The sequence below is a fragment of the Natator depressus genome, chromosome 2 (genome assembly GCF_965152275.1).
Source record: "Natator depressus isolate rNatDep1 chromosome 2, rNatDep2.hap1, whole genome shotgun sequence".
In the NCBI taxonomy this organism is placed as follows: domain Eukaryota; kingdom Metazoa; phylum Chordata; order Testudines; family Cheloniidae; genus Natator; species Natator depressus.
Window position 1 is genome coordinate 19,299,437 of NC_134235.1, and position 27,705 is coordinate 19,327,141.

At 46.7% G+C, this 27,705-nt stretch overlaps 1 long non-coding RNA gene across 1 annotated transcript in view; it reads right to left on the reverse strand.

The window, feature by feature from the left end:
* LOC141982104 (uncharacterized) overlaps nucleotides 1-27,705 on the reverse strand; it is a 232,432-nt gene that overhangs the window by 150,194 nt on the left and 54,533 nt on the right. The window contains exon 2 of the long non-coding RNA XR_012637965.1: nucleotides 22,045-22,436. This is a non-coding gene — a long non-coding RNA (uncharacterized LOC141982104). The remainder of the gene's footprint in view (nucleotides 1-22,044; nucleotides 22,437-27,705) is intronic.

The following is a 27,705-nucleotide window of genomic DNA, read 5'->3' on the forward strand; positions in this document are numbered from 1 at the left end:
TCTTTTATATTTCTATTGCTTACTCTGCGTGTGTGTATTCACATATAGTGCCTGGACTGAAGAAAGCTACCTTGAATCTTGGGAGGGAGGTGTGTGTATGTATGCACGCACATGTACAGGTACAAATATCTAAGAGAAGAAAGGTGTGTAGTCACATGCACACATTGCCATGCCATGGTTTTCTTTGAGTGACTGGTTTATTCATCCATGTTAGGGCTTTCACTTCAGATACTGAGAAACCTGATGATGACAGCATGCAAACTTGAGTTTTATACACACTTGGTGATTGGTCATAAAAAGACATCAACTCTCCTTAAACTGGCTTTTAATCTGGATTGGCCAGACCTGCTGTTTTGGCCTGGAGAAAACAAACATTCTTAATATGCTTCACCTTTGCTGAAAACAAGCAATGTCCTTCCCTCCCCAGGGAACCCCATATGGAAAGATAAATGCATCACTATGTCCCACCATAACGAAGAGCAGAACACTAACTGAGATTTTAATCTGACCTGAGAAATCAAACAATGCTAGGTAGCACCTGGATGTCCTTTGGTGTGTCTTCCACTTTTAAGGCTCCTTTACTTCCTAGGCACGTGCAGCAGGCAGCTGCAATAGTGCAAAAGCTTCCATGGCAGATTTGCAAGAAGAAGTGTGGAGCACTCCCAAAACCAGTTCAAGTTCTCCAGTGGGAAAGTCAGGCCCCAGGGACAATACAAGAGGTAGTGTGGTCTAGTGATCTGAGCACGGGACTGGTAATCAGCAACTCCTTGATCTAAGTCTGGCTTTGATTCCAACCACCCCTCTGAGGCCTTGAACAAAGGCCCCCCCCACTGTTCCTCAGATGTTTTTGTCAACTGCTGGAAATGGCCCACCTTGATTATCACTACAAAATGTCCCCCTCTTTCCTGCTGTAATAGCTCACCATATCTGACCACTCTCGTTACAGTGTGTATGGTAACACCCACTGTTTCATGTTCTCTATGTATATAAATCTTACCCACTGTATTTTCCACTGAATGAATCATAGAATACCGGGGTTGGAAGGGACCTCAGGAGGTCATGTAGTCCAACCCCCTGCTCAAAGCAGGACCAATTCCCAATTTTTGCCCCGATCCCTAAATGGCCCCCTCAAGGATTGAACTCACAACCCTGGGTTTAGCAGGCCAATGCTCAAACCACTGAGCTATCCCTCCCCCCGATGAAGTGAGCTGTAGCTCACGAAAGCTTATGCTCAAATAAATGTGTTAGTCTCTCCGGTGCCACAAGTACTCCTTTTCTTTTTAGTTTAAGCTTGAAACACTCTGAAGATGTTAAATACTAGAATGGATGTTCACAAATGAACCAGGTACAGAACGAGCTCTATAAGGTAACCTTATTGGGATCCAGGAAGTGGGCTTTGCCCACCCACTACTAAAGGACCCCCCCCCAACCTAAGGGGGGGGTCCACAGGACCTGGAAACCAAATAATTACAGGGGACAACTAATGAAATAACAGGGACAGGAGTGCGGTCAAAGGGTCAAATGAAGCGAACCAGATAGGGACACCAAACAGAGAACCCCGGTCAGCGCCCACAGCTCCTCGAAGGCGTCAAGGGAGTCAGTGGACGCCGCCCAGAGGAACCCTGCCCAGAGACATGAACGGATGGAGGATCGGAAGTAGGCCCCACAGTCACAGGAGACTCCATCGGCCCACCTCCTCACCCTGGTTTTATAGATGGCCACTTTAGCCAGGGCCAGGAGGAGGCTGACCAGGAGGTCCCGTGACTTAGTGGGGCCACGGATAGGGAGTGCATAGATAAGAAGGTGAGGGGAAAAGTGCAACCAAAATCTTAACAAAATATTTGCGAGGAGCCGGAATAGGGGCTGCAGCCTGGCGCACTCCAGGTATATGTGCACCAGGGTTTCCCTCACGCCGCAAAAGGGGCAGGTGTCTGGGATAGCGGTGAACCGCGCCAAGTACACGCCCGTGCTCACGGCCCCATGAAGGAATCGCCAACGGATATCCCCGGCGGGCCTCGGGACCAGGGTGGAATGTAGGCTGGCCCACCGGGGCTCCTCACCCTCTAGAGGTGGTGGGAGGTCCCACCACTTTGTGTCGGGGTGGGATGCGAGGGTGAGGATGTGAAGGGTGTGGAGCACGACGTGTATAGCTGTTTCCTTGGCGCGATCTGGAAACGGACCGGCTGCAAATCGTTCAGCCGGCTCACGGTGAAGGGGGGGTGGGGTGGGGTCGGTCGGGTCCATGGGGGCAGGGGCCCGATGAAAAGGTCCGGAGGGTCTGGGGTGGAGGGTGGGCAGGGCGCACCCTCTCTTAGGACCCAGTCGAGGCAAACCCGAGCAGTGGGCAGCAAAGCGGCCCTCACCTCCTGAGGTGCACGCCAGGGAGTACGACACAAGGCAGATCTGAGAGCCACAGCCATTTAGGCAATTCAAGATTCAACAGCTTTCCTTAAGGGGAAAATTCTGTAAGTGGGAGTCATCAGAGCAGCGTCCTTTCCACAGGACGGACCGGGACAACCGCCCTGGGCCCTGCACTTTGGGATCAGGGTCCAGGGAGGCCTGGGGAGTTAACAGGGGGCCTGGCCCCGGCAACAGTCAGCGACCCGCCCCCAGCCCGCCCCGCCAGCTCCTGGTGTCGGTCGGGGGAGGAAGCCAGAAAGAGGTGGGCCGGGGGAGGGGGAGGACATTGTCCCAGCCTCCGCACCCCCCTAGGGACAGCCCTGGTAGTACCTTTCTTTTTTTCTGCCAGTACTAGTCAAACTACAAATTCCAAAAAAAGCTGAGTGTGTGACAAACCTACAAGGATTAAAAAAATCTAACAGTAATCACAGTATTATTCTAACCAGAAAGGAACTGCCTTCTTAGTCATCCAAAGGCAAAATAACCCAACTTCTACATAAAGTTACAGAAGGGTAGAGAAAAAAAAAGAATTACTCATCTTGGGATTTCCTTCCTGAGCACCTTGTCTTTTTTCCACAGTGCAGGGGTAAGCCAAAAAGGTTTGATACTGACAAGCAGAATACACTCTCTAGCATCTGAAAAAGGTAACTAGGAACCGGATCAGAGAGAGTAAGAATGCAGAATTCCAGGATTTGGGAAACCTCCCAATCCTTTGCTGGGATGGCAAAGAGAAGAGGAAGAGGAAATGGAACCTCTGCTGGGGGAACCAGATGAATTGGACAGAGGACATTAGGAAGACAATACGTTTACTAGTCTGGACAAATTACTTCTGTACTGACAGAGCACGTGCGCTGGATGAAATGGTGGTATGTATACATAAACACTGAAGGATGCGCTTATGGTTATGGACTAGGACTCAACAGATCTGGGTTCAATTCTGACGGAAGCCCTCAGAGTGTAATCACAGGCAAGTTATTTAGACCTCAATCCTTCATAGAGCGCCACTGAAGTCAGAAGTCTGTCCTCTTGGATACACTTGCAAAATTGGGGCTGTGATCTCTCTGTGCCTCAATTCCCAATTTGTAAGATGAGGATAACAATACTCCCTTTCTCTGTCTTGTCTATTTAGATTGTAAGGTTGAGACTCTCTCATTACATATCTGTAAAGTACCATGAACAACGTACCCTTTTCTCTGATGGAGACTCAGACTCCATATTTTACCTGGTGATTTGCATGTTACCAAAGAAAGAGAGAAGGGGAAGTAACGATAGTGGGTTTTTCTCCTCTCTCCAGACCTTGTGGAGACCATGGTCATACAAACATCCTCTAAACCAATTATGTGCCTATGGTAATGGGTTTTTTAGAAGACTCAATCGATACACGACGTGAATCTGGTTCTCTCTCTTATTCCACATTCCTGCAATTAAGGTTATTACATTTAATTTTTTTGCAATGATAATGAGGAGACATCTGCCACTTCCTTGTAGCCCCAGAAGTCAACCCAGCCTGGAGGCCACTTCCTAAAGCATTAGGAAAGAATATCCGCTTGTAAATTACACCAAAATAGTGTTACCGATTGTTACCATGCGACAGGTGTTCCTCTGTGACTGTTTTTATTTGCCACCTAAAGTCAGCTACTAAACTGTATGGAGGACTGATCGCAAACTCTTCATATAGTATCCAGTTCGCACAGAGAAGGTTTCAGTATATTTCACATTCTCACACCTCTGTAAAAAGACCCCTCTGAAGGCCTCTTGAGGTCTTGGGATGTCAGCCAATTACAGAGTTTTTACATTTTAGTGTCATGAGGCAACTTCACTACAAATTCCTATATATTAATCCACATTAGTCTGCTCCCGCAGATGAGCACAAGAATATTAAAACAACTCAAACTCCATGGAGACCTTCAAATTAAAATAGCAGTTCAATAATTCAGTAGATGATTTTGGGTTGCTAGGTTCTGCAATAATATATCTTGTTTGGAGTATCTTATTAATTCTAAATTGTGGTGGGTATTTTAAAGACAATCCAAAGAATAGAGCGCCCATTAGAGCAGGCACAGCTAAACTATAGCAGGTGAAGCTGTACATAAAAGAAAATACCACATATTTAAAAAAAAAAAATACATACTTTGAAAGTAGCTACAAAGGTGCAGTCAACAGAGGAACATCTTGAAGCAATAAGCAGTGAACCATCCTGCACATGCTAGTCTAGTCTCATTATTAAAGGCGCTTTTTTTAAAAAAAATAAGTCACTCTTGCTAGATCAGAAATATGATCTTGCGTATCCACCAGTACAGAACAACATACTATTCTGCGGCAAAAGAGCAGGCAAAGCGTAGTGATGACTGGTATCATTTGGGAACTGTAATATTAGCAAGTGTGTGGTGCAGGGGGAAACGTGATGAACAAAACAGTTTGGGGACATCTCTCAAACCACACAACTCTATTTCTAGGGATAGAAAAATTCAGTGTCGTCTCTGCCTGAAGTGCACCACATCCCTCCCATCCTGGCTGAAATGTCTCTCATGGTCTCAGCAGTTTGTGGAAAGATCAAACAGGGCCAGCTAGTAGCTTCCAGTCTTGAGTGTTTTGGGGCTTCCTTGAGAGTAATGTGAAGAGAGTGTAAAGCTTGAAAACCATCACCCCTCCACAGAGACAACAGCAAAGGCGGTGGTGGGGAATCTCTAAGCAGCAGCTGCTACTGTTTGGGGTGGATGGGTGAGGGGGGGCATGCAGCGGCTGCAAAGACCAAAGGCACCTGCCACTTCAGAAGTGGGTTTCTGGACTGCATGGGGCAGATCAGAAAAAGTATGAGCTCTTGTTGTTTTAATGCAAAGGACTGCACCAGAGCTATTAGACAGTGAAGATTTCCTACCTGAACCAAGCCAACAAAGTTTTCCAGATTACCCCATGTCTGTGGTTCTTAACCATGGGTACGCATACCCCTGGGGGCATGCAGAGGTCTTCCAGGAGATACATCAACTCATATAGAGATTTTCCTGGTTTTACTACAGGCTACAGAAAAACCACTAGCGAAGTCAGTAGAAACTAAAATTTAATACAATGAAATATTTATACTGTTCTATATAAATATAATATGTATATACCAATTGATTTATTTTATAATTATATGGTAAAAATGAGAAAGTCAGCAATTTTTTCCAGTAACAGTGTGCAGTGACACTTTTGTATTTTTATATCTGAATTTGTAAGCAAGTAGTTTTTAAGTGAGGTGAAACTTGGGGGTAGGCAAGACAAATCAGACTCCTGAAAGAGGTACAGTAGTCTGTAAAGATTGAGAGCCACTGCCTCGTGTTATACTGTTCATGAGGCAACAGTCACACACACGCTCTGCTACTGAAAACCTGATTTTGTACTTGCATTAGCTGTTTTACATCCAGGGCAATGGACTGGATATACTGAAAATGGTAAGTACTGAGAAAGTATCCATCATGCACAAAAACGAAGTGATAACGAGAGAAAGCAGCGCCAAATTCACTTCAGATTGCAGGGACTGACTTCCTGCCATCTATCAATATCAAGAGAAGACAGGAACCTCTCTCTTCCAAACTGAAGTAAGTGTACACAAACTAATTCCTCATTTGTCACTCCCATCTCTAAACACTAGGACACAGGAGAAAACTAACAACAGTTCAGAAAAGGACAGTGGAACTCACTCTGATTTCAATAAAATAACTTCTAGGCTTATGACTAAATGTCATCCGTACTGTCTATATCTGGAACTGGGGTGGGATGGGGTAGGGGGTGGGGAAGAGGTGTGAGAAGGGGTTTAAAACACAAAATATTCAATACACAAATCAAAGATTTAGGCCTAACTTTTCCAGAAGCAAGCAGTGATTTTAGGTGCCCAACCTGAGACTCCTTACAAGAGCCTTATTTATAGAGGACAGGTTCTTGGCACTCTCTGAAAATTAGGCCCCACTGAGTTGGACACCCACAAATGGAGTTGCTCAAGATCTATCTGGCTTTTGACAACTTTCAGACCTGATTTCAGAGTATTTTGGGGGAGTTTTCAGTGGGAAACCCAGTCTAGCAAGAGAAAGTATCTCTAGATTAAATTCTCTTCTTCTGCCATGCTTCAGTAGATCCAATTTACAAAACCATATATAAAAGACTCCATAAAAATTACCATTGTCAAATTTATTTTATGGTTTTGGTCCCCCCCCACCCACCAAAATGAATAAATACTTTAAAGGGAAAAAAAGGACACAATTCCCTTTATTTGTTGCCAGCTGAACACAGATTTGAAAACTTCAGCAAACCTGCAATTTTGGTGTTTGTCTGTGCTGGGTACGAAAGGATTCGCTAAAGTGGTTAGTCATCACAGGAGCATTTCTGCAATGTGCCAACGTTGTTTTTCACTTTAGTGTAATCGTGTGTAACATAGACAAAGCACATGCATGGCTTTTTACATTGTTGCCCTAATCCCAAAAATCAATTATGTGCTTTTGAAAACAAGGGGACGGAGGGGGACGACCCCCCCGCCCAAAAGACAGTTACCTTTTCCGTAACTGGTGTTCTTCGAGATGTGTTGCTCATGTCTATTCCACAATAGGAGTGTGCCAGAAGTTTTTCCCCCTAGCAGTACCCGTGGGGGGGGGGGGGGAGCACCCCGCGCGACCCCTGGAGTGGCACCAGCCTGGCGCGGTATAAGGGGAGCTATGCACCTCCCCCCCAACCCTCAGTTCCTTCTTGCCAGACAACTCCGACAGAGGGGAAGGACGGTGGGATGTGGAATAGACACGAGCAACACATCCCGAAGAACACCTGTTATGAAAAAGGTAACTGTCTTCTCTTCTTTGAGTGATTGCTCATGTGTATTCCACAATAGGTGATTCCAAGCTATAGCTGTTGAAGGTGGGCAGGAGTTCACAAGTTCCCAGGACGGAGGACAGCCCTGCCGAACCCGGCATCATCCCTAGTTTGGGGGATGATCGCATAGTACGAGGTGAACGTGTGAACCGAAGACCACGTGGCAGTCCTACAAATGTCCTGGATGGGGACGTGGGCCACGAAGGCAGCCAACGAGGCCTGCGCCCAAAGTCTACTGTGCCCTCACACTGGGTGGCAGGGGGACACCTGCCAGCTCATAACAGGAACAGATGCATGAAGTGATCCAGTTGGAAAGCCACTGAGTGGACATTGGCTAGCCCCCCATGCGCTCAGCCAAGGCGACAAACAGTTGTGAGGATTTTCTGAACGGCCTGGTCCACTTGAGGTAGAAAGCCAGAGCCTGCACACATCGAGCGTGTGGAGACGGCGCTCCTCACTGGGCGCATGGAGGCTTGGGGCAGAGGACGGGTAGAAAAATATCCTGACCCATGTGGTAGGCGGAGACCACCTTCGGGAGGAACGCAGGGTGTGGGCGGAGCTGGACCTTGTCTTTATGAAAGACCATGTACGGTGGCTCGGAGGTCAGGGCCCTGAGCTCCAAGACTCGCCTGGCCTACGTGATTGCAACCAGGAAAGCCACCTTCCATGAGAGGTGAGACCAGGAGCACGTGGCCAGTGGTTCAAACAGGGGCCCCAAGACGAGCCAACACCAGGTTTAGGTCCCACTGCAGGACCGGGGGGGTCTAGAATACAGAAAAAGACGGTCCAAACCCATAAGGAACCAGCCAGTCATAGCACGGGAAAATATCATCATGTGCCCTTGCACAGGCAGATGGAAGGCCGATATGACTGCCACGTGCACCTTGGCTGACGAGGGCACCAGGCCCTGGGCCCTCAGGTGGAGGAGGTAATCAAGGATAAGCTGGATCGGGGTGGTCAGCGGGGAGACACCCTGGTCCACGGCCGACCTAGAAAACTGGGACCATTTTGCCAAATAAGTGCGGTGAGTGGAGGGCCATCTACTTTCGAGGAGGCCGTGCTGAACCTGCTCTGAGCATGCCCTTTCCTCTCCACCCGACCACCAAACAGCCATGCCGCGAGGTGAAGAGCCGCCAGGTTGGGGTGGAGGCGGCGGCCCTGGTCCTGAGAGAGCAGGTCCGGGCAGAGTGGCAACGGCCATGGAGGAGCTACCGCCAGGCCCATGAGGGTCGCATAACAATGCTGCCTGGGCCACGCCGGGACAATCAAGAGGACCCGGGCCTTGTCCGTCTTTATTTTCTCCAGGACCGGGCTGATTAGAGGGAAGGGGGGAAGGCGTAGAGAAGCCGGCCTGACCAGAACAGGAGAAAGGCATTGGAGATAGTGCCCCTCCCCAGGTCCCCCTGGAGCAGAACCGGGGGCATCGCCAGTTCTGCCGAGTCGTGAACAGGTCCACCTAGAAAGTTCTCCACCTTCAGAAGAGCCCGTGACCCACTTCCAGGTGGAGGGACCACTCACATTGCGAGGAACAGTCCCTGCTCAAGCAATCCGCTCTCTCGTTCTGGGCGCCCGGTAGTTAGAAGGCCTTCAGGTGGATGTCATGGACCATACAGAAGTCCCACAGCCTGAGGGCTTCGCAGCAGAGGATCAAGCCCCGCCTTGCCTGTTGGTATAGAACATTGAGGCCATGTTGTCCACGAGGACCCCGACTACCTTGCCCTCCAGGTGCGAGCGGAAGGCCATACACGCCAACCGCAGTGCCCTGACCTCCATGACATTTATGTGTAAGGTCAGGTCTTGAGCCAACCTTGGGTCTGAAAGTTCCCCACGTGGGCCCCCCAACCCAGGTCCAACGCACTGGACACCAGCTCCAATGACGGGGCCCTGTCCCTGAATGGGACCCCTTGGAGCATGTTGTTTGGGGCAGACCACCACCATAGGGAGGTGATCACAGAGTCCGGCACGGTGAGGACCTTGTCCATCCTGTCTGTGGCCTGGGAGAACTTCGAAGCCAACCAGAGCTGGAGGGGTCTCATCCTGAGTCTGGCGTAACAGACCACGTACGTGCACACTGACATGTGACCCAAGAGTTGTAGACAAACCCTGGCTGTTGTCACCAGGAACCTTGTGACTGAGTCGATGAGACCTTTCAGGGTCTCGAATCTGTCTGGCGGGAGAGAGGCCCTGGCTGACACTGCGTCCAGGAGCGTCCCGATAAACTCTATGCGTTGGACCGGGACTAATGTGGACTTGGTGTTGTTTACAACAGGCTCAAGGCGGTGCATGTGGACAGGAGGAGCACCACGTGATCCCTTACTGGCGACCGGGAGGTGCCCTTGACAAGCCAATCTTCCAGATAGGGAAATATCTGGACCCCCCGCTGTCTGAGGTAGGCTGCTACCACCAACATGCATTTTGTAAACACCCTGGGAGCAGTGGACAGACCCAAACGGGAGGACCGTGAATTGGTAGTGATTCCGTCCCATCACGAACGGAGGAAGCACCTGTGCCCCTCGAATATGGGGATGTGGAAGTACACATCCTGTAGATCGAGGGCAGCGTACCAGTCCCCGGGATCCAGGGAGGGGATGATGGAGGCCAGGGAGACCATGTGGAACTTGAGCTTCACCATGTACTGGTACAGACCTCGGAGGTCCAGGGTGGGCCTGAGCCCTCCTTTGGCCTTTGGGATAAGGAAATAACGGTAGTAATACCCCTTGCCCATGAACTCCTTGGGCACCTCCTCTATCGCTCCTAGACCTAGGAGCTGCCCTACCTCCTGCTCAAGCAGAGCTTCATGCGAGGGGGGATGGGGGCGGGGGGTGGTTGGGCCGGGAGAAAGTAAACTGGAGGTTGTAACCCTGGGAGATGGTGTTGAGGACCCATTGGGCTAAAGTTAGCCACATTCCAGGAGGAAAGCACACAACCAGTTGAGGAAGGGAAGCTTTATTGGGGGGTGGATCCCTGATGAGGACTGGTGGGGTGCCCCCGAGCTTCCCGTCATAAACACCTTTTCCCCGCCTGCTTGCCCTTGGAGGACCCACGCTGGGGGGCAGGCCGAAACTGCCTCTCAGGGCATCTCTCATAGTCCCACTGCTTCTTATGGGCGGCCTCGGCAGGAGTCTGCTGCGGCTTCAACTTAGGCTTTGCCGGAGCCGGGACATAGAGACCCAGAGTCTGGAGGGTCGTGCAGGAGTCTTTCATGCCATGCAGCCCTGTATCCGTTTCCTCCGCAAACAGAGCTTTCCCGGCAAACGGCAGATCCTGCATGAAAGACTGCGCCTCGCTGGACAGACCAGAGAGCAGGATTCATGACGCCCGTCTCATGGACACCGCCTAGGCCACTGATCGTGTGGCTGTGTCCGCAGCATCCCAGGCTGCCTGCAGGGATGCCCTAGCAGCCGCTGCCCCTTCCTCCACTAGCGCCTTGAACTCCTTCCTATCGCTCTCCTGGAGGGAGTCCTCAAACTTGGACAGGGAGCCCCACAGATTGAATGTGTACCGGCCCAAGAGAGCCTGATTGTTTGCCACTCGTAACTGGAAGCTCGAAGATGAATAAACTTTCCTTCCAAAAAAGAGTCCTGTCTCTGAGAGTCTTTGTTCTTTGAGATCGGGGCTGGCTGACCCTGCCGTTCTCTGTGGTTGATCCACTCAACCACCAGGGAGTTGACCACAGGGTGGGTATACAAGTATTCATGCCCCTTAGCGGGTACAAAGTACTTGCATTCCACCTTTTTAGAGATGGGGGCCAACGAGGCCGGTGTTTGCCACAGGGCATTTGAAATCTTAGCCACCCCTTCATGGAGGGGCAAGGCCACCCTACCTGGTGCCGATGGGGACAACACGTTACAGAGGGAGTCTGAGGGCTCCTCCATCTCCTCTTGCTGGAGGCTTGCTGCCACCCTCTTTAAGAGTTCTTGGTGGGCCCCGAAGCCCTCCTGTGGGACAGAGTGGGGCGGGGCCGCAATTGTCTCCTCTAGGCAGGGCGAAGAGGCTGGTGCGGTGCTCCGGGTGTCTGCTGGCATCGGAGGGTCCAACACCTGGTCGGACTCCGGACACGGTGCCGAGGACACACATCCCACCGCCTCCTTCTCAGGTGTCGGGAGAGGGGGGCCGACGGTGCCTCCAAAGCTCCGGCCACCAAGCAAGCTCCCACAGTGCTCCAGAGGCCACGGTGCCCACTGGTACCATCGGGCCGGCCCACAACGCTCGGTACCACTACACCTGCTGTGGCACCAGTGGGGCCAGCTGTTCGGGTTGGCTGGCCTGGCCCATCAAAGGATGGCTATGAATGGAGACCGGGCTGGCGTAAGATCTGCTGCTGTCTCTGGACAGGGAGGAGCGGCGGTGCCGGGATCTACAATGGCCATGGAACCACGATCTGGACGTGGAGCACCGGTACCAACTGCTCCGCGAACAGCCTCGATGGGCGGACCCGCGACAGCAAAACGCTGGTGATTGACACCCGGGGCTGCGATGTCTTGGCGGAGACTTGGAGCTGGAGTCCAAGTGGGAATGGCGTCGATGACCGTGGCGTGATCGACTGCAGTACCCTCTCTGAGACGAGGACCGATGGCGACGTCCGCCGTAGTCCCGCTGATATTCGCTCCTTGAGGACAAGCAGTGCTACGAGTCCCAGCTGGACGGAACCCAGACAGACAGTGGTCGGTGTCGAGGGCAATCCACCTGGACTCTGCCCGGAGCGATCACTGGGCGGTGATCAGAGTCGGGAACATTCCCTCGACCGAGACCGGTACCGGGCAGGAGGCGACTGCGGAGATCCCAGGGCACCGACATGGACATCCAGGCCGCCTGGAGGGCTTCAGGCATGGACAGCATCCGGAAAGGCCTGTTCCAAAGGGGCCAGACTACTCCACTCAATGTGAGTCGGAGGCCTGGGGCTTGGTGGGGATTGAGGACTGCCCGACATGGACCTAGCCTTTGTCCCAGACTTTCCTTGGTGCCACTGCGAAGAGGGAGTCTTTCTGGCCCTCTTGGCGTGCCCGTGGACGGGGAGTGGTGCTGATGGCACCACAGGGTCGCTGCATACCAATGTTGCGGTGCCGGGTACCAGTTTGGAGCGGTGTGCCGGGGTCAGGGTCAGTGTCGACTCCATCAGGATGGCCCGGAGCCTAATGTCTCTTTCTCTTTTGGTCCGAAGCTTACACAACTTGCAAATCTTGCACCTTTTGCTGATATGGGTTTCTCCCAAGCAGAGCAAACAGTCTGCGTGCGGGTCACTTCTTGGCACAGAACACCTACAAGAGCCGCATGACAAACCACGGGGCGCAGGGCATGCCCCGGCCCGGGCTCACTGACTCACTAAACTAACTAAATAGCTAACTAACTACAGGTACGAACGCTGAACGAACGAACAGTTCTGGGGACGAGCTACAGCAAAGCTGGAGCAGCGCAGTTCCGATGCACCTTCACTGGCGGCAAGAAGGACCTGAGGGTCGGAGCAGTGTGCAGCTCCCCTTATACCACGCCAGGCAGGCGCCACGGGGGACGCCCCCCACCACGGGTACTGCTAGGAGAAGAACTTCCGGCACCGGTGCACGTGGCGAGCATGCACACCTATTGTGGAATACACATGAGCCATCACTCGAAGAAGAGCTGAACCTGTTTGCATTAATAACTTGTAACAAATCAATAGGGGGTACGGAGCACTGATACAGAAAGATTTAAAGCAGGGAAAGCACACATGTAACCCACTGCTCAGTGTTTGCAATGCTTCCCCCTCTGTGCCAAATCTACAGAGGATATGGCTCTTCTACATCTCTCAGCTCGGAGACAGAGGCTATGTATTCACTGTAAACCCTGCAGTACCACAGCTGCAGCACTTCTGTCCTGCTTCAGAGTAGACATTACGATGATGGGAGGGGTTCTCCTGTCCCTGCAGTTAATCTACCTCCCTTAGAGGCGATAGCTAGCTCGAGAGGAGAATTCTTCCATTGATCTAGCACTGTTTACACCAGGGTTAGGTCACTTTAGCACTCTGGCACTCAGGGATGTGGATTTTTCATGCCACTGAGCATCACCACCACTCATTCAACCTAACTTTTTAGCGTACACCTGGGCATAGGCTTGGTCTACACCTAAACAAGTTTTGCCAGTACAGTTAAGTTGGTAAAGGGTAGGGTGATGGGTTGTTCTTTTCTTTGTTGTTGTTGGTTGGGTTTTTTTTTTGTTGCGTTTTGTTTTTTACTGACACAGCTATGCTGGCAAAAATCCTAGTGTAGACACAGTTGCACTGACAAAGTTTCGTGTAGCATATTTTGTTCAAGGAACAGACACAAGCTATACCAGCAAAAGGACGTTTTTCCAGTATAAATTCTGTCTACACTAGGGAAGTTTGCTATTACAGCTATATACTATTTTAAATATAGACAAGGCTTAATTCGTCTTTTTGCTCAAGCTTACTCGTGTTTTCATATTTGGTGGTCCCCCGTTCAACCCCCAGGACCGACCAAGGTGATAGTAATTACTCGTATGCTAGGACAGCCATACTCAGACAGGCTCACAAGCTGCAAGCAGCTCTTCAATGTGTTTCCTGAGGCTCTTTGCAGCACGTGGTATTAAAACACTATGTGATTGAATACACAGCACTATAGTAACGGAAACAACGAATTCACACCACCACAGCTCTTTTGGGTAATGTTGATCACTGAGGTCTGAGTATCACTGCACTGCTCAATCTCTATTAAAAGCACATACTCATTACAGCTGATCAAAGTTTTCTGAATTTTGGGTTTTTGTTTGTTTGTTTTAAGACAAAACAAGTTTTCATTAAATATTTGAATTTTATTTTTGGTGGGGGTTAGGCTCTAATGTTGACTAGCTCATTTTACACGCACACACACGTGCGCGCACACACACAGCACGCTTGATTCTCAGAAGCACTAAGGCCCCTTTATGCTGCTCTCAGAGCATAAAGGAGCCTTAAAGGGACAGCACTGACTCGGCGCACAGGGCATCAAAGGCCAGTGTACAGCTGGTAAAAGAGGTCGAGGTCACCCCGTTCCCAACCCCTGGCATTGGGATCAGACCAGAGGCGTGGCCAGACAACACTGTGCTGCAGCTATTCTCTACTTCTCAGAGCCTATGGGGAAGGGGGCACAGAATCATATGAGAGGTCCTCTAGTCCAGTCTCCTGCACTCATGGCAAGACTATATTACCTAGACCATCCTTGACATAGTCTAATCTGCTCTTAAAAATCTCCAGTGATGGAGATTCCACAACCACCCTAGGCAATTCATTCCAGTGCTCCACCACCCTGACAGTTAGGAAGTTTTTCCAAATGTCCAACCTAATCCTCCCTTGCTGCAATTTAAGACCATTGCTTCTCGTCCTATCCTCACAGGTTAACAAGAATAATTTTTCTCCCTCCTCCTTTTATGTACCTGAAAACTTATGTCCCCCCTCAGTCTTCTTTTCCAGACTAAACAAACCCACTTTTTTCAATCTTCCCTCATAGGTCATGTTTTCTAGACCTTTAATCATTTTTGCTGCTCTTCTCTGGACTGTCTCCAATTTGTCCACATCTTTCATGAAATGTGGCATCCAGAACTGGACACAATACTCCAGTTGAGGCCTAAACAGATTGGAGTAGAGCAGAAGAATTACTTCTCATGTTTTGCTAATACATCCCTGTCATAAATATAAAGGGAAGGGTAAACCCCTTTAAAATCCCTCCTGGCCAGAGGAAATCTCCTCTCACCTATAAAGGGTTAAGAAGCTAAAGGTAACCTCGCTGGCACCTGACCAAAATGACCAATGAGGAGACAAGATACTTTCAAAAGCTGGGAGGAGAGAGAGAAACAAAGGGTATGTGTGTCTGTCTATATTTTGTCTTTGCCGGGGATAGACCAGGAATGAAGCCTTAGAACTTTTAGTAAGTAATCTAGCTAGGTACGTGTTAGATTATGATTTCTTTAAATGGCTGAGAAAAGAATTGTGCTGAATAGAATAACTATTTCTGTCTGTATCTTTTTGTAACTTAAGGTTTTTGCCTAGAGGGGTTCTCTATGTTTTGAATCTAATTACCCTGTAAGGTATCTACCATCCTGACTTTACAGGGGGGATTTTTTTTTATTTCTATTTACTTCTATTTCTATTAAAAGTCTTTTTGTAAGAAAACTGAATGCTTTTTCATTGTTCTCAGATCCAAGGGTTTGGGTCTGTGGTCACCTATGCAAATTGGTGAGGCTTTTTATCCAACATTTCCCTGGAAAAGGGGGGTGCAAGTGTTGGGAGGATTGTTCATTGTTCTTAAGATCCAAGGGTCTGGGTCTGTAGTCACCTAGGCAAATTGGTGAGGCTTTTTACCAAACCTTGTGCAGGAAGTGGGGTGCAAGGTTTTGGGAAGTATTTTGGGGGGAAAGACGTGTCCAAACAGCTCTTCCCCAGTAACCAGTATTTGTTTGGTGGTGGTAGCAGCCAATCCAAGGACAAAAGGGTGGAATATTTTGTACCTTGGGGAAGTTTTGACCTAAGCTGGTAAAGATAAGCTTAGGAGGTTTTTCATGCAGGTCCCCACATCTGTACCCTAGAGTTCAGAGTGGGGGAGGAACCTTGACAATCCCAAAATGATGTTCACATTTTTTGCAGCAATGTTACACTGTTGACTCATATTTAGTTTGTGATCCACTAAGACCCTCAGATCCCTTTCTGCGGTATTCCTTCCTAGGCAGTCATTTCCCATTTTGCATGTCTGCAACTGTCTGTTCTTTCCTAAGTGGAGTACTTCGCATTTGTCCTCATTGAGCTTCATCCCATTTACTTCAGACCATTTCTCCAGTTTGTCCAGATCATCTAGAATTTTAATCCTATCCTCCAAAGCACTTGCAACCCCTCCCACCTTGGTATTGTCCTCAAACTTTATCAGTGTACCCTCTATGCCAGCGGGCCACAGCTCTTTTACAGTTAAAGTGCAGCTCTTAGAACCCCCGCATTCCCCCCACTCCCACCCGCCATTCTTCACCTACCAGACTGTTAGGGGGAGCTCAGGTCTTCTGCCCTGCAGTGAGGGGGGAGAAGGGAGGAGAAGCTAGGGGCTTCTGCCCAGCAGGGAGGAGGATCTTGGGGCTTCACCCCATGAGAGGTGCCTGCTTGGGCTTCAGTGGGAGCAGTGCTAAAGCCACAAACCCTGGCAGGCACACCCCAGCTCTCAAACTTTTGAAGATTGTCGTATGCGTCTCGGAGGGTCAATAACTTTGGCCATTCCTGCTCTATGCCATTATCTAAAGCACTGAAGACGTTGAACAGAACCAGACCCAATAGTGATCCCTGTGGGACCCCACTCAACATACCCTTCCAGCTTGACTGTGAACGACCGATGACTACTCTCTGGGAATGGTTTTCCAACCAGTTATGCATCCACCTTAAAGTAGCTCCACCTAGGTTGTATTTCCCTAGTTTGTTTATGAGAAGGTCATGCGAGACAATATCAAAAGCCTTACTAATGTCAAGATATACCACTTCCCCCCATCCACAAGGCTTGTTACCCTGTCAAAGAAAGCTATTTGGTTTGTTTGACACAATTTGTTCTTGACAAATCCGTGCTGACTGTCATTTATCACGTTATCTTCTAGGTGTTTGCAAACTGATTGCTTAACTATTTGCCCTATTATCTTTCCAGGTACTGAAGTTCTACTGACTATTCTGTAATTCTTCAGATTGTCCTTATTTCTCTTTTTATAGATGAGCACTATATTTGTCCTTTCCCAGTCCTCTGGGATCTCACCCATCTTCCATGAGTTTTCTAAGATAATCACTAATGGCTCAGACGTTTCCTGAGTCAGCTCCTTGAGTATTCTAGGATGTATTTCATCAGGCCCTGGTAACTTGTGTAAGTAATTTTTAACTTGTTCTTTCCCTATATTAGCCTCTGATCCTGCCTTATTTTCACTGGCATTTACTGTTAGATGTCCAATCACTACTAACCTTTTTGGTGAAAAAAAGACAAAAACGCCATTTACTACTTCTGCCATCCTTTGTAATTGGATGTAGGTTTCCACTTTTTTGTGGGACTCTTCTTTAAGTTTCACATAATTGAAGATCTCCTGCTTAAGCTAGAGTGGTCTCTTGTTATACTTCCCATCTTTCCTACGCAGAGGGACAGTTTGCTCTTTTGCCCTTAATAATATCTCTTTGAAAAACTGCCAACTCTCTTGAACTGTTTTCCCCTTAGACTTGCTTCCCATGCAACTCCCTGAGTTTGCTAAAGTCTGCCTTCTTGAAATCCATTATCTTCAATGTGCTGGGTGTTTTCCCTCCTACCTTTCCTTATAATCATGAACTCTTACCATTTCATGATCACTTTCACCTAAGCTGCCTTCCACTTTCCAATTCTCAACCAGTTCTTCCCAATTTGTCAAAATCAAATCTAGAACAGCCCCCATCTTAGTGGCTTTCTCCACCTTCTGAAATAAAAAATTGTCTCCAATACATTCCAAGAACTTGTTGGATAATCTGTGCCCCACTGTGTTATTTCCCAACAGATGTCTGGGTAGCTGAGGTCCCCCATCACCACCAGGTCCTGTGCTTTGGATGATTTTGTTAGTTTAATAAAAGCCTCATCCATCTCCTCTTCCTGAGGACTGAGTGTGCTCTAACCTACACCAGCGGACAGGCAATCCCTGCTCAGCCTCGGAACGAGAGCAGTACAAAAGTGGCCCCAACTGCAGAAACAGAGTAACTGAGAATCAGGCCCATTAAGTGCAAAACTCAACACTTTAACTGTGGAGCCGTCACCAACACCCCCACAGTACATCAAAGACAGACAGACACATATGTATGCAACCTATAATTAAACCGAGTTTGACTCTCTAAACAAGGGAAGACGCTCAATACATTTCCCAACGCATTCAATCACAGGGGTGTGTTTTATGATGTTATACAGTAGGGGTGAGGATGAGCCCAATGAAGTTATATTTCCACTTGTCACCTAAGCTTTCCAGAGGTGAGTAACCAGGGCTCTAATTAGGTCCTTCCTTGGTTGCACTGTAGGCAATCTTATTCCTCCATCAGAACAGCTCCTCCTTACAAATTGAGAGAAAGCTGTGAAAATAGCCTGTCCAATTCCACTGCTGTATATTATTAAAGGACTTTTTCTTACCTCTGATGCTGTACAATGATGCGTACAGAATTGTTTTGGAATCTCTCTATCAAATACCTCACAGCAAAAAAGGAAAGATTTCAGATATTAGTAATGAAGTGTTTAAACCATTTAGGTGGGGAAAAAAGCTCACGCCACCAGTGTCCACTTTCACTCATAGCAACTTCTCAGGCTTTTATGAATTCTGTTTGTGAAACACTGTTACCCGAGGGAAGGTTGTGTTCTCTTTTCATGCGAGAGAACCACCGAACACCAATACTTCTGACGAATTTGCACTCTCAGCCTTTGAAACGGGGCAGAAGCTCATGAGGCGCTGGCACCCAGGCCAGAGCAAAATATTCACAACAGAACCCACTTGGATTTGGGTACTAATTCAGCACTTGGCAGCAGGAACCAGAGAAGAGCATGAAAAGGAGGGGAGTCACTGAGGAGCCATCCTTTAGCTCAGCCTCTGGCTTTGACATAAAAGTGACAGCTGCTCTAACGTGGTTCCCAAAGGATTCAGTTCACCAGCTTATGGAGCATAACAGGCGCTCAGCACATTCTGGCCACTTCTCCTCCCTATTCCTGAACCCCGCCCCCCACCCCCCCCGAATCAGCAGGTTCAGGAGGGTAGTGCAGGCTCTGGCTATGCCAGCGCTATACCCGCTGAAGGCTCCCTCATGATGAAGAATCCTTACCAAAGGGTGGGGAAGGCAGACAGTCTCTCCTCCCTTTGCACCACGGCCTAAGTGGCATAAAGTAGATCGGGGCCAAGAACATGCCCCCAGCTCCACTGAACAAGTTTACAAACTTTAAGCCAAATTATAGTTTCAAGTCAAACCTAAGTAAAAGTCAGAGTTCTGCATGGTGAAAGTAGGAGAATCTGGGCAGTTTCTAATTGGTTTCACCCATCTCTGGTGCTGCAGAAGAATAAAAAGGCTGAAGGGGGGGGAAAGGGGCTTATATATATTAATCATAAAACATCACCCTCATTCTGCAAATGGAGACATGTAAGGTTGAGGGAGATTAAGTGACTTGACCAGTGTCACACAATGAGTCAGTGGCAGATTCAGCAACAGAACCTAGATCTCCTGAGTCCCAGTCTTCTTTTAATCAGCAATGCTGCCCTAAAATACACAGAGGTGGCATCGCATCTATGTTAGTTATCTGAGTTAGACAGCATGGTACCAGGTGGGAACAAACAGTAACCCACTTCATCAGGCTTGAGCCAAATGCTAAGTGGGCAGGTGTACAGAGGTCGAACCAGCCAATCATCCTTTCAGCTGCCATTTCACTGCCCCTTAGAGGAGCGCTAAGGGTAAGAAAGCACTGTGTACAGTTTCTGCTCCAGGAGTGACCTTTTCCTGGTGACATCAAATCTTCTGATGACTACCAATGCATCCTACGCACTCTGCCAGTCCTTGGCATTATCTCCTTTTGGATCTCAATAAGTCTGTTGCGCAGCTAACCTGTCTTCTCTGCTACGTGACAGATGTTCCTTTTCAGAGGAACCTGCGACTATAACATCAACCTTATGCACAATCTTTCTCCTTGATATGGGCTCCTGACCTTCACTAAATCTACAAAAATGACCTACAACGTGGCCATTTTTGATATAAGCAGAGAAAACCTCAACTGCTATCTATTGCTGCATTTATTACACAAAGCACTCAGCTGGTACCAAGCACTTGGTTTTATTTCCTTTTAATTAATAAAATCTCCTCTATTCCAGATCCTTGTTCGCCCTTTTCTGGTTTGAGCTACAGAATACATTTAAATTCAGGGATTAGTTGATTGATAGGTTCATACACGAACACACACACAGTTCCCCGCCACTCCCTGCTTTTAATCTGATGTAATTGTGCTTACCAAGCAAGAAGATGAAACCTTAGACTTCTTTAATGCTTCACAAAATGCCTGTGGGAATGCAGAATAAATTTCTAACTACACCTTTTCAGTGTCACTTTTAATGCCTCTTGTTATTAAATCAAAGGAGTCCGAGGCCAGATTAATCAAATGCTTGTGTGTGTGTGTGTGTGTGTGTGTGTGTGTGTGTGTGTGTGTGTTTTCAGATCCTTACCAAAATATTCCTATTCATTAAAATATGCTGAATAGATAGATTTAAAAAATAAATTCTAGTGGCAATTATCAAAACACTGATGTTCATAGAAAAACAGCACTTGCAGGGATCAACAGCATAATCCAGTCTTTCAAAAAACTGACATTTAAAATAAAAGTATCAAAGTTCAATGCAGTTATCTATAAAAATGGAAAATCAGTAATTTTATCAGTAGAACTATTGATTCATCTACTTCTGTATTTTAATGGGAATAACTGTCATTTAAAAATTTAAAATTAGCCCCTTTTTATAGATAAGTAGTGTTCTAGTTTTATAGATAAGATACTATTCTTCTGTTAAAATGTGTTTAAATGAAGAGAAGACAGATTGGATTAAATACTCAAATCATCTCCTTTGAAATGAAATGAACAAATTCAATACACAGATTCAGACAGTGTGTGCGTCTATTCCATGTTATAATGTACTGAATAATAGGATGACTTGGATTCACAAGGAGGAATTAATTAGTGGTGGATGGGAGTTGCATCAGCCCTTTCTCAGACTCAAGGATCAGGATAAGCATCCAAACTTCTCAGTGTTTAATTAAACTTCTGAACTCTATATACAAGTGCACGCATGCACAAACACACTTCACAGTACATCACACACCTTCTATAAAATATTTTGTGTATATACACACACACACATCCATTTATATATACACATTGTCTACAATGTATATATACACACTGGATTTAACATTTCCATTACGTCCCTTTAAACCTTTCGAGATTCACCCATTTCCCGACTTACGACTGTGACTACAGACGGTTTCTGGAACTCAGCAATTAGAGCCTGGGTGGGGAGCAAGGTAAGACACTGGATTTGTTGCAACTTTCCTAACAAAAATGGCATCAAGCTTTAAGGTTATCATTCCATGCAGATGAATGGGAGCAGGTTGCACTCCTCAGAGCTACTGCTTCAGTTTCTCTGTATGCACATTAACCAGCCTCACATCAGTTACAGTGAAAAGGATATTCTTGCAAGGAGAACAGTGGGAAATGTTTTCTGCAGAATTTGAGGGGTGTGTGTCTGGGGGGATGGGGATGTTAACAACAACATTGGGGATGCTAAAATTCCATGGATTCCTAAAGGCTCTGCCATAAGCACCAGCTGTCAGATGAGCTTGCAAGCATTTACAGACTGTTCCCATTAAGCCAAGCGAGGTGGCCTTTGGCAATTTAGGAATGGGCTGACAATTACGAGAAAAAAGACACTTGGCAGTAACCTGCTCTTAGTGCTGCAGTGTGCTGCCACGTTCCACCACCGAGGTGTCTGCACTTCAGTGGTGGATAATGGAAATTCCTTGCAAAACATTTTGGAACCCTTCAGGATACAAGACACCTTCCAAGAGTGCAAGATTATTAATGTCAATACACGTGTTATCAGAAGCAAAAAAGACAAGCTCACACAACTGTTTCAGGCTATTTGCTACCTCCTTTAAAAAGGTAATCCCATCTTCAAATATGGTGCCAAGCAACTAGAAACGGTCTTTCATCTTTAAGGGGTGGGAGAAAAGGCAAATGATTTACTCCTCAAACATCAGGAAAGCTAACTGGCGTATGGATTAGGAAACCACACACATACCTGCTAAACACAGAGATGCTGCACTTGAACTGCTGTGAAAAATAAACATCTCCACTGATGGAACACGCATTGTTTCTTCTCTTTGTGAAAACTAGTAACTGAAGCAATTCCAGTAAAGATGGCAAACCATCGATGAAATATCCTCAGAGAACAGAGGAGTTTCCTTCCCAATTCACCTTCAGTAACAAAAGAAAAACCAGGGCCGGCAGGGGCCGGCAGAATGGCTACATTTATTTTTCCCCATCAGGTTCATCCACAGTTGACATTCTCCAGAGATTTCAGTGGTTCTGTAAATCCTGTGGTCCTGGAAATCCTTGAATGTTTTGGAGGGAACAAGTTGCTGCGCTGGTCCATTGCTTATTCCGAACTGGTCAAGAGATCGGGCCTGGGACCTTGCGAGAAAGAAAGAAACAGACTGTTACATGGGATACACAGACGGGAGAGGGAAAAGCAATCATTCCGTCCACACTGGATTTACTACACATTCTAAATAAAACTTATACCCACACCAGTTTGTATCTTTCAACTGACCTTTGCATGTTACTAAGAGCCTTTTATAAATACTGTATAATCTAAACACTTGTATGCCAAGAAAGAATTATTGGATTCACAAAGCTTAACAAGATCACCGCAATTTTCTCTGAAGAGCTAACAGTTCAAGATGCTTTACCAGACGCAGGTGATATGAATGATAAAGTAATCAAAGTGCCATGGGCTGAAACAACTTCCCATCTACTTGTCAGATCCTTTAAAAAGCCCTGTTTTTTGTTTTTCCTCCTTCCATTTAAAAAGAAAAGGGAAAGTTTGCCTGCCCTGGGAAAGGCATCGGAGCGACAAAGAACGGAGAGGATATAGATGCTTGAAAGTAGATAGTTAACTGGGCTTACATGCCTTCACACTTCAGAAGGAAAAGTCTACACACAGTTTACACACCAGTACATGGCAGGAAAGTTTTGGCAAAGGAACTGCAGAGAAGAGGAACAGTTAGGAAAATAAATTCACTGAAACATAGCTTACCCACGTCAACTGTATCTGGGTTATGCCCCTCTTTCTCCTCTCAATCCTTGGCTAACAAAAGCGTATTTCAGGCCAGAATCCCATACCTTTGCTTCTATGACGTAACACCTTACTGCACAAGTGGTTCCATTGATGTCCCTGGGACTAGTCACTGAATAAAGGTACTATTCAGTGCAGGCACGGGTCTTAAACTCTAGGCTTCTATTCCTGTCAAACCTCAGCAATTTGACAGAGAGTAAAGCTATGTCTACACTAGCACTTTTGTCAGTAAAACTTAGTGAAAATAACACACCCTTGCCCAACATAAGTTGCACCGACAGAAACGCCGGTTTAGACCACCACTCGCTGGAAGTGATTTAGTTATGCCGGCGGGAGAGTTCTCTCCCCTCAGCATACAGCGGCTACACGGGAGATCTTACAACAGCGCAGCTGCATTCGTACAGCAGTGCTGCTATAAGGTCTCTAGCGTAGACATAGCCTTATGGTGGATAAAAGATTTTAGACACCAAAACTGCTACACTGGTGAATATCCAGATGCTGAAAACGGAGAGCTACTGCAGAGCTAGGTGTGAAAGAAAACCCCAGACAACTCTTTGTACCGGGGTGCTTTTTTATTCCTCTTTATTAAAGGCAGCAAAGATCAGCTGACAACACAAGGATTATTTTTCTTCCTTCAACAGCATGGGAAGGTGGCTCCCTTTTTCCACGTCCAAGCAAATGAGCAATGAAAGCTCAGACAAACGGCCTCCATAGCACAGGGCCAAATAAAAAGTGATAATCATTTGTTTTGTTAATAGAGTCAATAAAAGTACAAAAAGCAAACCCATGACATAATCCTTCCCAGGTCTTCTCTTTAAGGCTTGGATTCAGGAAAGTGCATGCTTAAAATTACGCACATGCTTAAATCCCATTGACTCTGATGAGGTATAAGCACTGTCCCAAATAGAGAAGCTCTCGATTGTATTAAACCACAAAACAACACTGCTTATGCTACGTCCTCAATGAGAGGGAAAAAAAAGGTGTATTCTTAACTTGAGTTAATTTACAGAAGATAAAAGGTTAGTGAAGACAAGATGGGTGAGGTAATATCTCTGATATCTGTCTAATGTCCTGGGACAAACATGGCTACAACAACACTGTACAGTGCAGACAAGGCAGTTTGTAGTCTTCACATGAGCTTCAGGTCGAGTTAAACGGCTCCACCATAATCTAACTGGACAAGCTAACTCACGTGAAGACTACAAACTGCCTTGGCATCGCTAGGATTTTACCTTGAGTTAGCTAACTCGAGTTTTTAAAAAAAACAAAACAAAAAAACAAAAAAACAAACCACACGCACACACTTTTTTCCTCCCAATAGAGAGCCTGATCCAAAGCCCAAGGAAGTGAGTGAGAGTCATTCACTTCAATGAGCTTCAGAATGGTCTTGAATCCTATAAAATTCCTTTTCATACACACACAGCAAACTTCATTGACCGTGACAGCTATACAATGCTGAAAAGGCCTGTAGAATTAAACTTCTACCAAAAAAAGATAATTACTGTCTAAAAGCCTTTAGCTGAGAGTTTTCGCTATCCATCTAAGTTCCTGCAAAATGTGTGGACCTGGGAAAAATACTAATCTCTGTCACCATAGAAATTAGAGGTGAAGAGACTTACATTTTGCCTTGCAGTAGTTTTCCAGTCGTTCAAGTCCAATTTTAGATTTCTCAAGAAACGGCTTGCACCATTTCTTTTGGGAGACTAACCTAAAAGTTCTCACTGTCAAGATTAATTTTCTTTTGCTCATTTTCATCCCTTAACTCCCAGCAAAAGAAAAACACACACACACACACCCACCCACCCACCCACCAACTTGGACCAGCCTGGATTATTTCTCTTCTTCCTCCACAATTATCTGTATTACAGTAGCACCCAGGGGCCCCAAATGAGATCAGAGCTTCATTGTGCTAGGTGCTGTACATGCACACACAGTGATAGTCCCAAAGTTTATAACCCAAACTAGACAAAACAGACAAAGGGTGGGATGTAGGAACCATCATCTGAGGTAGAGAGAGATGAAGGATTCCATCCTACCCAATCCTGAGCACTCTGACCCTGCTCCAGCAAAGCACTTAAGAGCATGTTTAAGTAAATGAACATTTGGATTGAAGCCACTGGGACTGTTCACACACTTAATTTGAAACTGGAGCAGTCATGCTCATCACCTCACTGCACTGAGCCTGGGTGTGTCTACAGTTTAGAGAGAGCCGCGCGCTACCTTGGCTCGAACTAGCATGTTAGAAATAGGAGTCTGGACACTGAGAATCAGGGGGCATCTCAGGCTCTCAAGTCCACCCGACCCCCTGGGTCCAATCTTGGTTGGCTAACCTGAGTTTCCACCAGAGCCATAATGCCCACGCTGCTATTTTTAGCACACTAGCTCAAGGAGAGCTAGCGGAGTCTGTCTACTGGGGCGGGGAGCCTCATTCCCAGCTGCAGCGTACACATGCCCTAAATGACGTGCCCAAGATCAAACAGGAAGTATACAACAAAGTCAGGAAGTTTTTCCAGTGCCTTAACCACAAGACCATTTCCCCCCTTGCTGATGAAGGCCATCAAATACTTGCATATGGCAAGAACCAGTGAAGCTCGTGTAAAAGTACAGGAGGAAGTGCGGTAGATGGTAAACAAAACAACTCTGAAGATGATATCAGCCTTAGAATATCAACAACCTTCAACCTAAACCTCACTTTCAAGGGCAACATATAAGTGAGTCACACAAGAAACAAGATAATGGAAAGTTAAGAGTGCCACAGAATTCTGCGTGGCTAGGGGAGTCCAAGTGATTAATGACTGCATGGACCAAAGTTAAGATAGTCACTACCAATTAGTTAAGGAATTCAGTGAGAGGACAGAAGAGAAAGGGAGTTTCATCTGTTGAATATTTACAGTTAGAGTCCCAAATGCATTGGTTTCAGCAGCTACACCAACAGACAGTTTGGTCCATGGTTTCTCAGGCCATGTCTACTGTGAGGATTTGAGTCGTCGGGGGCTACATACCAGTGTGTAAGCCCATAGGGTAGACAGACAAAGCTGCAATTTGTATCAGTGCATCTTACCCCTGCCCGCCTGAAATCAAAATAAACTGCACCAGTGCAGACTGCAGATGAAAGTGGCTTTACAAACACTAAGGGTTTGCACCCATGCAGCTATACCACTGGCTGGCTTGGTGGCTATAACGGGACAAACCCACAGTGTAGTACTCTGCACAGTTATCATGCACTCTATTTATAGGTTCTAATGTGTCAGCTGCTGTTCTCTGAATTGAGGCCAGGAAAGGGCAGAGAGAAGCAAGTCTGAAAGGGTCAGCCAGGTAGATTTAGGCCTCAGATTTACATTTTGCAAAAACCGAAGCAGTTTGACAGAATATCAGTGCAACAGAAAAACATTTCTTTGATTTTTTTACTCCAGAAAGGGCTCTTCCCCCATTCCCCACCTCATGCACCACACAGAGAACACACATCTATTATTGGCCAATGTTGTGTTAGTACAAGAGAACCAAAGAGCAAAATTGACTAGTATATTTTTATTGCCAACGCTGCAACGTAAGAGACGACAATCTGCATTAGCAGAGCAAGTTAGATTTCTAAATTTATTTTTGTTTTAATATGGAAAGGTGAAATTAGTAACCCAAATAAGGGAAATCTGTTATTTAAAAATATGATTTACAACTAGTACTCTTTTAACCTTGAAGAGATTCAAACAAAAAAAAAAAAAAACAACAACAAAAAGGAGTGTTACGTAAGTGCTAAACAGTATAAAATTCTAAGCACTAACCTAGTCTTGGACAGTTTTTAAAGTAAATTTTAATAAGGCTATGCCCCATCGGCACCAGCTGGCATAGCTGTGTTAGCAGAAACAGTTTAAAAAGAGTTTCCTAATAAGGGATAAAACTGTAGCACTGATGGAGCTAAAGGGAAGTATTCTATAGTAAACATTATCTGTCTTTGTATGCTATCCAAGACAGGAGTGCTGCTATGCCTTGGAAGGGTGTACACAACAGAGGGAGGGGGAAAAATGATTTATTTTATGTGATCAAAATGTTGTACGACCCTCAAAAGAAAATTCTGACTCCCATACACACACACACACACACACACACATATATATCATGCTAGGTAATTAGAGAGCACCATCCTGAAGTGATACTGAGCAGGCTTCCTGATTGCTAGTTTCTTGCACCACTTCCAATTCTGACAGACCTACTATGCACTCTGTGTGTGTCTGAACTAGCCTGTACACTCTTTGGGGCAGGGAGCTATAGAATCACAGAAATGTAGGACTGGATCCTACTTGAAGAAGTCATCTAGTCCAGCCCGCTGTGCTAAGGCAAGACCCATTATGCCTACACAGGTCTGGGTTAGCAAAACATCTGACTGGTTAGCAAAATGCCCAGAGCAATGATGGACACTTGATAAATAATTGGTATATGCAGGCAAAGGTTAAGCTTAAAAACCATCAAGTACCTCAGATCACCCGTGCAAGATCGAACACCAGTGCCCCCTGCAGCTTGAACTTGTGCTGGGGATGGCTGGCTGATAAAGAGTTGCAACCTGACAGTCTCCCCTCTCCACTGTACCAAAGCAAGGCCTATTTCACAAGC